Source organism: Rutidosis leptorrhynchoides, chromosome 2, assembly GCF_046630445.1.
Source record: "Rutidosis leptorrhynchoides isolate AG116_Rl617_1_P2 chromosome 2, CSIRO_AGI_Rlap_v1, whole genome shotgun sequence".
Lineage (NCBI taxonomy): Eukaryota > Viridiplantae > Streptophyta > Magnoliopsida > Asterales > Asteraceae > Rutidosis > Rutidosis leptorrhynchoides.
In genome coordinates, this window is record NC_092334.1 from 83,017,644 (window position 1) to 83,034,051 (window position 16,408).

Here is a 16,408-nt window from a genome sequence, read left to right on the forward strand (position 1 = left end):
ATTATTATGCTTGTTTAAAACGAAGTAATCATGATGTTAGGCTAATTATTAAAATTGGGTAATTGGGCTTTGTACCATAATTGGGGTTTGGACAAAAGAACGACACTTGTGGAAACTAGACTATGGGCTATTAATGGGCTTTATATTTGTTTAACTAAATGAAAGTTTGTTAATGTTAATATAAAGATTTACAATTGGGCGTCCCTATAAATTACCATATACACTCGATCGGACACGATGGGCGGGGTATTTATATGTACGAGTAATCGTTCATTTAACCGGACACGGGAATGGATTAATAGCCACTAGAATAATTAAAACAGGGGTGAAATTACATTCAAGGGTAATTGGTGTAATTGTTAACAAAGTAGTAAAACCTTGGTTTACACGCAGTCGATAACCTGGTGTATTCATTAAACAAAGTATTAAAACCTTGTTACAATTCGAATCCCCAATTAGTTGGAATATTTATCTTCGGGTATAATAATAATTTGACAAGGACACTTGCAATTTATATTTATGACTGATGGACTGTTATGGACAAAAACCAGACGGGCATATTGAATAATCCAGGACAAAGGACAATTAACCCATGGGCATAAAACTAAAATCAACACGTCAAACATCATGATTACGGAAGTTTAAATAAGCATAATTCTTTTATTTCATATTTAATTTCCTTTATTTTATATTTAATTGCACTTCTAATTATCGCACTTTTATTTCTTTTATTTTATCGCACTTTTAATTATCGTATTCTTTAATTATCGCAATTTAATTTTATCGCATTTTTATTATTCGCAATTTCATTATCGTTATTTACTTTACGCTTTAATTTAAAGTCTTGTATTTATTTTATATTTTACATTAGGTTTTAACTGCGACTAAAGTTTTAAAATCGACAAACCGGTCATTAAACGGTAAAAACCCCCCTTTATAATAATAATATTACCTATATATATATTTGTATTTTTATAAAAGTTAACTAATATAGCGTTGAGCTTTGTTTAAAGATTTCCCTGTGGAACGAACCGGACTTACTAAAAACTACACTACTGTACGATTAGGTACACTGCCTATAAGTGTTGTAGCAAGGTTTAAGTATATCCATTCTATAAATAAATAAATATCTTGTGTAAAATTGTATCGTATTTAATAGTTTTTCCTAGTAAAATAATAACTATTTTATATACACCTCGTTCGACATCAGTTAATTATCCTTTATCCTGAATTATTTAATATGTCCGTCTGGTTTTTGTCCATAACAGTCCATCAGTCATAAATATAAAGTGCGAATGTCCTCGTCAAATTATCCTTATACCCGAAGTCAAATATTCCAACTAATTGGGGACTTAAACTGTAACAAGGTTTTAATACTTTGTTTAATAATTACACCAGGATATCAACTGCGTGTAACCCAAGGTTTTAATACTTTGTTATCAATTATGCCAAGTGTCCTTGTACATAATTTCACTCCTGTTTTAATAATTCCATAGACTATTAATCCATTCCCGTATCCGGTTAAATGAACGATTATTCGTGCATATAAATATCCCGCCCATCGTGTCCGATCGAGTGTATATGGTTATTTATAGATACGTCCAATTGTAAATCTTTATATTAAAATTAACAAACTATCATTTAGCTAAACAAATATAAAGCCCATTAATAGCCCATAGTCTAATTTCCACAAGTGTCGTTCTTTTGTCCAAACCCCAATTATGGTACAAAGCCCAATTACCCCGTCTTTAATATTTAGTCCAACATCATGATTACTTTGGCTCAAATAAGCATAATAATAACTTAAGTACGAGACATTAATTTAAAAAAGGAGAACATAGCTTACATTGATTATTTATCGCGTAGTGGTACACGGACAGAGCTCCGACTTTAAAACTCGTAAAATAACCTTTACATAACCCGAACTAATCTAATATAAAACTACCCTATACTATATATATTATATATATATATATTTATTTATTTATTACAGAGTATTATTATTATTATTTATATTTTTATATATAAAACTCGGCAGAATGCATGGCCTTTTATAGGCGTTTTGATTTCTGACAGCTCCGCGAGTCGTGGAGTTTTTGGCCTTCAAACTCCGCGAGTCGCGGAGTTTGAAAATCCAGCTCACAAACTTTTGGCTCCTAGCTTGTCGACATAATAAATATATAAATATAAAATATAAATAATTAATATAATTATTTATATATTATATTATATTCTTGTGCATAACTGACTTGTAATTTTTGGTCCGTTGCATCGGGCGTTGATAGTTGACTCATGCCCCGGTTCCGAATTTTCGAATGTCCTTGCATACAATTTAATATCTTGTACTTTGCTTTCCGCAACTTGTACTTTTGTCATTTTTAGACGTTTCTTATCAATAAATTGAATCACTTGGATTGTATCTTGTACATTTGAGCTTTTTGGTCATTTGCGTCTTCAAATCGTCGTTTTCGCCTTTTGTCTTCGCACTTATTTAATATAAACGATTACAACTTAAAATAGGACAATTACAACTAAATAATTTACATGTTGGGAGGATATTGCTACTAAATATATGTTCATTTGGAGCACTATCAAATATCCCCACACTTGAACGTTGCTTGTCCTCAAGCAATACAGAACTTGAAATATAATACATCACACGAATCACTTCTTTATTCTTCACACTTTATACATTAGTGATTTTGAGATGGCGGTATGAACAATGGTAGTAACGATAGAACCATGGTTAAAGGTGGGTGTGTCATCCACAGTTGCCTCGGGTTTAGGTCAACGACACTTGCAATCAAATAGCCGATTTACTTTCGGTTTCTAAAGCAAAGTGCACATTTGAAAGGCGGTTTACAGTCCCACATGACTATGAAAATTTAGATCCGTTAGGAAATTGGATCTTTATGAAAACATTTGATCTTTTGAAAATTCAAGCTAGATTTTACCCTAGACAAGTTTTCCGGAATAACCCTTCACCGGTGTTTGTAAAATATTTTCGTGGGTTTTGTGGGTTTCAGATTTGAAAATTTTAGCTCAAAACTTATGATTTTGTGTCACCCGCTTGCTAACCTTGTATTAGGAAAGCAACACGTCCAGTTTACTTGTCCCGTATATTACCTTTCGGCAAACTACCGTCCAGTTGTAAAGGAAAGTGTTGAACAAGCAACTGTTAAGGCAATGTCTAATGACATGCTTTTGATTATGGTCTATAAACGTGTCGGATGCTAGTACTATCATTTGTAGGAGAAATAGTAAAGCTCACCCTATAGTTTTTCGGTCTGGCACAAGGTCCTGTTTCCGACCATGCTATGCAACCACCGTTCTTACAGTTGATATCCGATTTGGTTCAGGTGACCTAATGAATTCCAGGTGAATTCCCAGGATTTTACGTTCAATGGTAATGAACGCATTGAAAATGGTTTTTCAGAAAACAAATCGGTTTATAATTTTGATCAAAATATTTTCTCGTTCAAGCTCGAGTTTAGATATCATCGAATTCCATGAGTTTGTAATTCTCAATCTTTAAGGTCAATCTCAAGGATTGAGTAATATCAGTCTTAAAAGCTGATTTTTAATCTTTAAGGAGATTATCCTTTCTGGGGATCTGATTCATTAGTCTTATCAAGCTAATTTGCACGGCGCCCTCCCCATTTTACGAGACAGATCCTCTCATGGTTAGGATAAGTCTGACCACTTGGCGACCCTGTTTTATGCTGAGGTCCGTGGATTTCCTGCTGATTTTAGTGTTGACTTTTCTAGATTTTTTGTCAACCTACAGCCGGTCTGGACGACAACTTCTTGACCTAAATCAAGAAGCGCGTTTCTTTTTCGGAAGACTTTACTTCCTTTAAATGATGGAATTGATTCATCGTGTAGATCCATCTTTCATTACAGTAAATCGGGTAAAATAGTTAATTTAGTCCAAAACAAAAGCACCCGCAATAAACTTTACAGAAACATGTGATAGCTAGTTTTTAATTGAATAACTTGGTACATTCTCCCCACACTTAGTTTCTTTCTTTGCCTTTTTATTCTCCTTTATTCCATTTTAAATGAATTCAAGCGTTTTAGGGTGTTTCTCAATTTATGTCCTTTCCGAGGTAACGATAATTTCGGTATTAACACCTAGTTTTCACCGTTCATAAATATATGTAAACATGATTTTAAATTCATTTAGTTGAAAATTTTTCAAATTTTCATAAAATTTGGCAAATAAATCAAGTATAAACCCGAGAGAATTTATAACCCTTCCCCACACTTGAGATCATGCAATGCCCTCATTTGCATGAAATCAGACTCTAATTATAAATTCATGAGGGTGATTAGTGTAGAAAAATGATTGAAAATACCCAGTTTGTAATTACAAAGCTCGTCGAATGATAGATGGCGCGCCTCATCGTTCATTCCTTCTTGTTTTATCACACATGTTTTTTTTTCTTTCAAAAACAGCTGCTTTTCTGAACTGTTTACTAATATTTGAAAAAGCGTCTTTTACCCTAATCATGCATTTTTATTAACGAGTTACGCACTAACCCGAACCCCTAATTTAACGTTAAGTGGGGTTAGACTTCCCCACACTTAGCTGACGACATGTGAAGTCGGTAGAATGAGTTCCACGAATTAGAGTAGTGAGCCAGTTATTTACATTTCGGGTGGTGTATAATATATCAATGGGTTTAAAGTTTAGACTCACCAGATCGTCACTACTTAATTCTTTTTTAAGTGTAGCTTTTAGTAAATGGATATGTCTCTTTTCTGATTCTTGGTCAAATGGATCGATATACACCGACATACTTATTTCTATAGGGTGGACAATTCCTAATATTTCCTTCCTTTTATTCTCAGGATCAAAGTTTTCACCTCTATTACCCAATTAGGTGAAATTCGAGGTGTCATTATCTATTACAGCTCGTAGTTCATTTCCGGTGGATGACTCGTCTATTGAGAATATTGGGTTGGAAGGTTGTGGAATGGTGAAGTTCGGTTTGGCCTCGGGGGTAAAATTTTCAACGTTATCGTATTCCCAAGAGTACCAATTTGTCACCCTTACTTTTTCTTTATCCATTGATGGATCGATGATTTCGTCGGTAGAGGCTAATGTGTCGATATGTTGTGAAATTGTTAAGACTGAATAAAAAGTATCATCGGGATAATTGGTGATTTCGGAGCTCTCGAATTCATCAAAATTCGATGATATGAGATTTTCTTGCACAATACTCCTCAGATCAACAGATGTGTAGTCTGATAGAGTTTCAGCTTGCCGGTTTACAAACTCTCTCATTTGTTCATTTTGAGCATTGAGTTCTTCGAGTTTGATTTTCATATTATCTAATAAATTTTCAGACACGTAATTTTACTCGTCTACTGGTTGTTGAGTTTGGAAATATTCTTGGGAATAATCCCAATTTGAATTGTATTCTTCATAATCATTCCATTCAGGTTCCGTGGGTGCGTAATTTTCCATAGGAACGTAATAATAACATTCCCATGTTGAGTGATATTCTCCACAGATTTCACAACCAGTTATTGTTTCATCATTCGTGATCCAAGATTGACCGAACGAATTGTCATCAACACCCGTTTGAGTGTATTGATTTAATTGATTTTGGATATCAAAAAGAGTTTCCATAGCCTTGTTTTCAAAATTTTCCATTTTATTGCAATGGCCAAATTTTAGCTACAATGTGGTGCATTTACTATATATCCTATTAGTTATAAAAATAGAAAAACTTATATAAGTTGTCCAATTAATAGACTTTTCTGCTTTTTCCCACGTTTCGAATAGCCAAAAGATGCAGCAGGGAGCCAGAATCCTTTAAATCGGAAGCTCACAACTCAGCCACTAACAAATCCTACTATTACTACGAAGCAGAAAATTGTCAACGTCCATTAATTTAACCACTTAAATAATTTTTCTTTCCGTTTGAGATAGTAGATAAGAAATAGAGAAAATTTCTAAGTCCTAAAAACTAAAGCGTCGAGAAATAAGAAAGAAAAAGAATGCGCGTCGAAAAACGTCGAAAAATAAAAATAAGAAAGTAGCGAGTCGTGACTTAAAAGGCACTAAAATTTTAAAATCGTCGCAAAATTCTAAAGCACCTAAATCTTAGTCTAAAGAAATAGCACTTAAGGGATTTTACGGCAAAGCCTAAGAATCTATACATATAAAATAACTACGGAAAAACTAATTTTAAAACTAATTGCGAACGAAAAATATATAAAATATTACGATTACACTAAATAAAAGGATACAAATTATAAAAAGTGATAAAATTACTTATTTTTATAAAAAATATTATTTTTATATTTTTATTTTTATATTTTATAAAAGTATTAATTTTTTATATATTAAAACTAAATATAATTAATTATAACTAATTAATTTAAAAACTTAAACTAAATAATAATAATAATAAAGTAATTAGGGTTAAATAATAATAATAATAATTAATAATACCCCGTAATTAATGCGAAATAGGGTTTCTGGTCAGGCTGGTCAGGGCGGCTCCGCAAGTCGTGGAGTTTTAAGCCTGCAAACTCCGCGAGTCGTGGAGTTTGAAAAAAACATTTTTTTTTAATTTTATATTGTTTTTCTAAAAATATATAAAAATATATTTATACAAAAATAAATTAAAAATATAGCGTTTCGCCGAGTTCCCCGGCAGCGGCGCCAAAAACTTGATGTCGTGCGAGGTGTACGTGAAATACTATATATTTTTGATACGAAAAGCGATACAGATTACACAAGTTTTAATTATTTATTTACAGATGGGATATACCTAAACCTTGCTACAACACTATAGGCAGTGTACCTAATCGTAGAGTAGTGTAGTTTTTAGTAAGTCCGGTTCGTTCCACAGGGAGCTGGCTTATTTCACACTATATTTTAAACAATTATATTCGTACAAAATATATTATATTAATAATATATAAAAGGGGGTTTACCGTTTAATGATCGGTTTGTCGATTTTATATTTTAAGCGAAGCGTAAAGTAAATGACGATATTTAAATAACAATAATTAAAATAACAATAAATAAAAGTACGAGGAAATATGAAATAAAATATATTATGCTTATTTAAACTTCCGTAACCATGATGGTTGACGTGTTGATTTTGGTTTTATGCCCATGGGTTAATTATCCTTTATCCTGAATTATTTAATATGTCCGTCTGATTTTTGTCCATAACAGTCCATCAGTCATAAATATAAAGTGCGAATGTCCTCGTCAAATTATCCTTATACCCGAAGTCAAATATTCCAACTAATTGGGGACTTAAACTGTAACAAGGTTTTAATACTTTGTTTAATAATTACACCAGGATATCAACTGCGTGTAACCCAAGATTTTAATACTTTGTTATCAATTATGCCAAGTGTCCTTGTACATAATTTCACCCCTGTTTTAATAATTCCATAGACTATTAATCCATTCCCGTATCCGGTTAAATGAACGATTATTCGTGCATATAAATATCCCGCCCATCGTGTCCGATCGAGTGTATATGGTTATTTATAGATACGTCCAATTGTAAATCTTTATATTAAAATTAACAAACTATCATTTAGCTAAACAAATATAAAGCCCATTAATAGCCCATAGTCTAATTTCCACAAGTGTCGTTCTTTTGTCCAAACCCCAATTATGGTATAAAGCCCAATTACCCCGTCTTTAATATTTAGTCCAACATCATGATTACTTTGGCTCAAATAAGCATAATAATAACTTAAGTACGAGACATTAATTTAAAAAAGGAGAACATAGCTTACATTGATTATTTATCGCGTAGTGGTACACGGACAGAGCTCCGATTTTAAAACTCGTAAAATAACCTTTACATAACCCGAACTAATCTAATATAAAACTACCCTATACTATATATATTATATATATATTTATTTATTTATTTATTACAGAGTATTATTATTATTATTATTTATATTTTTATATATAAAACTCGGCAGAATGCATGGCCTTTTATAGGCGTTTTGATTTCTGACAGCTCCGCGAGTCGTGGAGTTTTTGGCCTTCAAACTCCGCGAGTCGCGGAGTTTGAAAATCCAGCTCACAAACTTTTGGCTCCTAGCTTGTCGACATAATAAATATATAAATATAAAATATAAATAATTAATATAATTATTTATATATTATATTATATTCTTGTGCATAACTGACTTGTAATTTTTGGTCCGTTGCATCGGGCGTTGATAGTTGACTCATGCCCCGGTTCCGAATTTTCGAATGTCCTTGCATACAATTTAATATCTTGTACTTTGCGTTCCGCAACTTGTACTTTTGTCATTTTTAGACGTTTCTTATCAATAAATTGAACCACTTGGATTGTATCTTGTACATTTGAGCTTTTTGGTCATTTGCGTCTTCAAATCGTCGTTTTCGCCTTTTGTCTTCGCACTTATTTAATATAAACGATTACAACTTAAAATAGGACAATTACAACTAAATAATTTACATGTTGGGAGGATATTGCTACTAAATATATGTTCATTTGGAGCACTATCAAATATCCCCACACTTGAACGTTGCTTGTCCTCAAGCAATACAGAACTTGAAATATAATACATCACACGAATCACTTCTTTATTCTTCACACTTTATACATTAGTGATTTTGAGATGGCGGTATGAACAATGGTAGTAACGATAGAACCATGGTTAAAGGTGGGTGTGTCATCCACAGTTGCCTCGGGTTTAGGTCAACGACACTTGCAATCAAATAGCCGATTTACTTTCGGTTTCTAAAGCAAAGTGCACATTTGAAAGGCGGTTTACAGTCCCACATGACTATGAAAATTTAGATCCGTTAGGAAATTGGATCTTTATGAAAACATTTGATCTTTTGAAAATTCAAGCTAGATTTTACCCTAGACAAGTTTTCCGGAATAACCCTTCACCGGTGTTTGTAAAATATTTTCGTGGGTTTTGTGGGTTTCAGATTTGAAAATTTTAGCTCAAAACTTATGATTTTGTGTCACCCGCTTGCTAACCTTGTATTAGGAAAGCAACACGTCCAGTTTACTTGTCCCGTATATTACCTTTCGGCAAACTACCGTCCAGTTGTAAAGGAAAGCGTTGAACAAGCAACTGTTAAGGCAATGTCTAATGACATGCTTTTGATTATGGTCTATAAACGTGTCGGATGCTAGTACTATCCTTTGTAGGAGCAATAGTAAAGCTCACCCTATAGTTTTTCGGTCTGGCACAAGGTCCTGTCTCCGACCATGCTATGCAACCACCGTTCTTACAGTTGATATCCGATTTGGTTCAGGTGACCTAATGAATTCCAGGTGAATTCCTAGGATTTTACGTTCAATGGTAATGAACGCATTGAAAATGGTTTTTCAGAAAACAAATCGGTTTATAATTTTGATCAAAATATTTTCTCGTTCAAGCTCGAGTTTAGATATCATCGAATTCCATGAGTTTGTAATTCTCAATCTTTAAGGTCAATCTCAAGTTTAGATATCGCGTAGTGGTACACGGACAGAGCTCTGACTTTAAAACCCGTAAAATAACCTTTACATAACCCGAACTAATCTAATATAAAACTACCCTATACTATATATATTATATATATATTTATTTATTTATTTATTACAGAGTATTATTATTATTATTTATATTTTTATATATAAAACTCGGCAGAATGCATGGCCTTTTATAGGCGTTTTGATTTCTGACAGCTCCGCGAGTCGTGGAGTTTTTGGCCTTCAAACTCCGCGAGTCGTGGAGTTTGAAAATCCAGCTCACAAACTTTTGGCTCCTAGCTTGTCGACATAATAAATATATAAATATAAAATATAAATAATTAATATAATTATTTATATATTATATTATATTATATTCTTGTGCATAACTGACTTGTAATTTTTGGTCCGTTGCGTCGGGCGTTGATAGTTGACTCATGTCCTGGTTCCGGATTTTCGAACGTCCTTGCGTACAATTTAATATCTTGTACTTTGCGTTCCGCAACTTGTACTTTTGTCATTTTTAGACGTTTCTTATCAATAAATTGAACCACTTGGATTGTATCTTGCACATTTGAGCTTTTTGGTCATTTGCGTCTTCAAATCGTCTTTTTCGCCTTTTGTCTTCGTACTTATTTAATATAAACGATTACAACTTAAAATAGGACAATTACAACTAAATAATTTACATGTTGGGAAGATATTGCTACTAAATATATGTTCATTTGGAGCACTATCAGGAACGTTTTTAATCAATAAGAACGGGACATTTCAGTTGGTATCCGAGCGTTGGTCTTAGAGAACCAGAATTTTGCATTAGTGTATCTTATCGAGTTTGTTAGGATGCATTAGTGAGTCTGGACTTCGACGTGTTTATTTGAAAAATGATTGCTTAACAAATTTTGTTGGAAACTATATATTTTTAACATGTGAATATTATGTGATATATTAATCTCTTAACGCGTTTGATATTATGTGATAGATGTCTACCTCTAGAACAAGTCCCATTGACTCACCTAATAATAATGAAGAGTCAAATGTAAATTGGAATGATTCGTGGACTGATTCACAAGTTCCCGAAGAGGAACCGGAAGAAGAGTCAGAACCGGAAGAAGAATCGAAACCGGAAGAAGAATCGGAACCGGATGAAGAAATAGAACCGGTGGGGGAAATAATAAAACGGTTAAGTAAAAGAAAATCCTCAACCAACCGACCAAGGTTAATTATGGTCAATGGTGTTTCCGCTAAGGAAGCAAAATATTGGGAGGATTACCAATTCTCCGATGAATCGGATTTCGACGAGAATTTCGATGATGTTATAGAAATTACCCCAACTGAATTTAAAAAGGCAAAAGAAAATAATAAGGGAAAGGGCATAAAAATAGAGAAATCTAATTCCAACCCCGATGAACTTTATATGTATCGTCAACCCCCGAAGTCCTTAAGTTGTAACAATGACCCGGGAACCTCTAAACCACCAGGTTTTTCTAAACCAATGTGGAAAACGACGGCTCGTATTAGGGGAACATCATATATCCCTAGAAACTTGGCAAAACGAACCAAAACCAAAGAAGAAGAAACAAGCGAGTCGGAATAAGATAGTTGTATTCGTGTGGTGTAATATATGTAATATAGTGTGCTTATGCTTTATGATATATGTAAAAATTGCTTGTATTAATAAGTATTTTTTTTATGAATCTAACTCTTGTCTATTTTACAGTATAAAAACACAAAATGGATAGACAACCCAATATTTTAAGAGACCTACCCGGAGACATGATTGATGAAATCTTATCTAGAGTCGGTCAGAATTCTTCGGCACAACTATTTAAGGCGAGATCAGTTTGTAAGACATTCGAAGAACGTTCCAAGAATGCCTTGGTTTATAAAAGGCTTTCGTTCGAAAGATGGGGATATCGCATTGGGAAATCCATAAGTTACGATGTGTTTACTTTGACGCATATATTGCGGGGAACCCAAATGCTATTTTACGCAATGGGTTAAGAAATTATTTTGACTCAATATATCCGAATATTGGACTTCATGATTTAGAAAAAGCGGCTGACATGCAACATAAAGAAGCATGTTATGCTTACGGATTAGTAATGTTCGCTTCTCACCAAAGTGAGAACAAGAACATCGGGCTACACCTATTAAACAAAACGTTTCCACAAGTGACGGAGTCGGTAATTGGGGTAAGAAATGAGGTTTTTAGATTGTTACGGGACTGTTGGACATTACGTAACCCTCGTCCCTTTGATGACGTTACAACACGCTGTCTTATCAACGGCCATAACGGTTATGTTCCACAAGACCAAGGATGGGAAGTAGTCCTAGTAAAACCAGAATGCATGACTTGTTTCTGGACGTATGAATTACGTGTCTTTATTGCCTTTGCTGAACGACTTGTGTACTAGCTAGAATTATCTTCACAACTATCTTGTATCAAAGTTATTGTGTTCTATATTTCATGCTTTATGTAAAATAAGCGGTGTTGTAAGTTTGTAAAATATTGTATAAAAGTTTGAACGCGAAATATTATTATAATCAGTTTTTCATATAGAATTGTAGTAGTTGAATTGTATATTAGCTACTAAGTATGAACTTAACGGGTAGGTACTACCCGAATTTAAACTTATAAAACGCTAATATGAAGAAAAAGCTTTTATAAATGAGTTCATATTATGCTACGAAATACTATTAACTACTCTTAATATTCTGTATGATTAACTTGTTCCATTTGACTATTTTGAAGGAAATGGCACCGACTACTTGACACACCGTGAATATGAATGAAGAGGAATTCCGTACTTTTCTAGCTTCAAACATAGCCGCAGTACAGGCTGCGCTACATACCAACAATAACCTTGGATCTAGCAGTACAGGAAATTGTGTAGGATGCACCTACAAAGAATTCACTGCCTGCAAACCTTTGAAATTTGATGGAACCGAAGGACCGATCGGATTGAAACGGTAGACCGAGAAGGTCGAATCGGTGTTTGCCATAAGTAAGTGTACTGAAGAGGACAAAGTAAAGTACGCTACGCATACCTTCACAGGTTCTGCGTTAACATGGTGGAATACCTATCTAGAGCAAGTGGGACAAGATAATGCGTACGCACTACCGTGGTCAGCATTCAAGCACTTGATGAACGAGAAGTACCATCCCAGAACCGAGGTCAATAAGCTCAAGACAGAACTTAGAGGGTTACGAACCCAAGGATTTGATATTACCATGTACGAAAGACGATTCACAGAATTGTGCCTATTGTGTCCGGGAGCATTCGAAGATGAGGAAGAGAAGATCGACGCGTTTGTGAAAGGATTACCGGAAAGAATCCAAGAAGATATAAGTTCACACGAGCCCGCCTCCATACAACAGGCATGTAGAATGGCTCACAAACTAGTGAACCAGATTGAAGAAAGAATTAAAGAACAGACTGCTGAAGAGGCCAATGTGAAGCAAGTCAAAAGAAAGTGGGAGGAAAACGGTGATAAGAATCACCAATACAACAACAACAGCAATTACAACAATAATCGCAATAATTATCCCAACAATCGCAACATCAATCACAACTACAACAAACGGCCCAACAATAACAACAACAACAACAACAACAACAACAACAACAGCAACTACAACAATCATCCCAACAACAATAATAACCGCAACAACAACAACAACAACAATCAGAAGCAGCTATGCCAAAGGTGCGAAAAGTATCACTCGGGGTTCTGCACCAAATTTTGCAACAAGTGTAAAAGAAATGGTCATAGCGCGGCGAAGTGTGAGGTCTACGGACCAGGGGTTAATAGAACGAAAGGAACAAATGGTGTCGGAACGAGTAATGGCGGAGCAAGTAGTGTCGGAGCAAGTTATGCCAATGTAGTTTGTTATAAATGTGGAAAACCGGGCCACATTATTAGAAATTGCCCGAACCAGGAGAACACGAATGGACAAGGCCGCGGAAGAGTTTTCAATATTAATGCGGCAGAGGCACAGGAAGACCCGGAGCTTGTTACGGGTACGTTTCTTATTGACAATAAATCTGCTTACGTTTTATTTGATTCGGGTGCGGATAGAAGCTATATGAGTAGAGATTTTTGTGCTAAATTAAGTTGTCCATTGACGCCTTTGGATAGTAAATTTTTACTCGAATTAGCAAATGGTAAATTAATTTCAGCAGATAATATATGTCGGAATCGAGAAATTAAACTGGTTAGCAAAACATTTAAGATTGATTTGATACCAGTAGAGTTAGGGAGTTTTGATGTGATAATCGGTATGGACTGGTTGAAAGAAGTGAAAGCAGAGATCGTTTGTTACAAAAATGCAATTCGCATTATACGAGAAAAAAGAAAATCCTTAATGGTGTACGGAGAAAAGGGCAACACGAAGCTACATCTTATTAGTAATTTGAAGGCACAAAAACTAATAAGAAAAGGTTGCTATGCTGTTCTAGCACACGTCAAGAAAGTACAAACTGAAGAAAAGAGCATCAATGATGTTCCCATTGCAAAAGAATTTCCCGATGTATTTCCGAAAGAATTACCGGGATTACCCCCACATCGATCCGTTGAATTTCAAATAGATCTTGTACCAGGAGCTGCACCAATAGCTCGTGCTCCTTACAGACTCGCACCCAGCGAGATGAAAGAACTGCAAAGCCAATTACAAGAAATTTTAGAGCGTGGTTTCATTCGACCAAGCACATCACCGTGGGGAGCTCCTGTTTTGTTTGTCAACAAGAAAGATGGTACATTCAGGTTGTGTATCGACTACCGAGAGTTAAACAAACTTACCATCAAGAACCGCTACCCACTACCGAGAATCGATGACTTATTTGATCAACTACAAGGCTAGTCTGTTTATTCAAAGATTGACTTACGTTCCGGGTATCATCAAATGCGGGTGAAAGAAGATGATATTCCAAAGACTGCTTTCAGAACACGTTACAGTCATTACGAGTTTATGGTCATGCCGTTTGGTTTAACTAATGCACCAGCTGTGTTCATGGACCTTATGAACCGAGTGTGTGGACCATACCTTGACAAGTTTGTCATTGTTTTCATTGATGACATACTTATTTACTCAAAGAATGACCAAGAACACGGTGAACATTTGAGAAAGGTGTTAGAAGTATTGAGGAAGGAAGAATTGTACGCTAAGTTTTCAAAGTGTGCATTTTAGTTGGAAGAAGTTCAATTCCTCGGTCACATAGTGAACAAAGAAGGTATTAAGGTGGATCCGGCAAAGATAGAAACTGTTGAAAAGTGGGAAACTCCGAAAACTCCGAAACACATATGCCAGTTTTTAGGACTAGCTGGTTACTACAGAAGGTTCATCCAAGACTTTTCCAGAATAGCAAAACCCTTGACTGCATTAACGCATAAAGGGAATAAATTTGAATGGAATGATGAACAAGAGAAAGCGTTTCAGTTATTGAAGAAAAAGCTAACTACGGCACCTATATTGTCATTGCCTGAAGGGAATGATGATTTTGTGATTTATTGTGACGCATCAAAGCAAGGTCTCGGTTGTGTATTAATGCAATGAACGAAGGTGATTGCTTATGCGTCTAGACAATTGAAGATTCACGAACAAAATTATACGACGCATGATTTGGAATTAGGCGCGGTTGTTTTTGCATTAAAGACTTGGAGGCACTACTTATATGGGGTCAAAATTATTATATATACCGACCACAAAAGTCTTCAACACATATTTAGTCAGAAACAACTGAATATGAGGCAGCGTAGGTGGATTGAATTATTGAATGATTATGACTTTGAGATTCGTTACCACCCGGGGAAGGCAAAATGTGGTAGCCGATGCCTTGAGCAGGAAGGACAGAGAACCCATTCGAGTAAAATCTATGAATATAATGATTCATAAAAACCTTACTACTCAAATAAAGGAGGCGCAACAAGGAGTTTTAAAAGAGAGAAATTTAAAGGATGAAATACCCAAAGGATCAGAGAAGCATCTTAATATTCGGGAAGACGGAACCCGGTATAGGGCTGAAAGGATTTGGGTACCAAAATTTGGAGATATGAGAGAAATGGTACTTAGAGAAGCTCATAAAACCAGATACTCAATACATCCTGGAACGGGGAAGATGTACAAGGATCTCAAGAAACATTTTTGGTGGCCGGGTATGAAAGCTGATGTTGCTAAATACGTAGGAGAATGTTTGACGTGTTCTAAGGTCAAAGCGGAGCATCAGAAACCATCAGGTCTACTTCAACAACCCGAAATCCCGGAATGGAAATGGGAAAACATTACCATGGATTTCATCACTAAATTGCCAAGGACTGCAAGTGGTTTTGATACTATTTGGGTAATAGTTGATCGTCTCACCAAATCAGCACACTTCATGCCAATAAGAAAAGATGACAAGATGGAGAAGTTAGCACGACTGTATTTGAAGGAAGTCGTCTCCAGACATGGAATACCAATCTCTATTATCTCTGATAGGGATGGTAGATTTATTTCAAGATTCTGGCAGACATTACAGCAAGCATTAGGAACTCGTCTAGACATGAGTACTGCCTATCATCCAAAAACTGATGGGCAGAGCAAAAGGACGATACAAATGCTTGAAGACATGCTACGAGCATGTGTTATTAATTTCGGAAACAGTTGGGATCGACATCTACCGTTAGCAGAATTTTCCTACAACAACAGCTACCATTCAAGCATTGAGATGGTGCCATTTGAAGCACTTTATGGTAGAAAGTGCAGGTCTCCGATTTGTTGGAGTGAAGTGGGGGATAGACAGATTACGGGTCCGGAGATTATACAAGAAACTACCGAGAAGATCATCCAAATTCAACAACGGTTGAAAACCGCCCAAAGTCGACAAAAGAGCTACGCTGACATTAAAAGAAAAGATATAGAATTTGAAATTGGA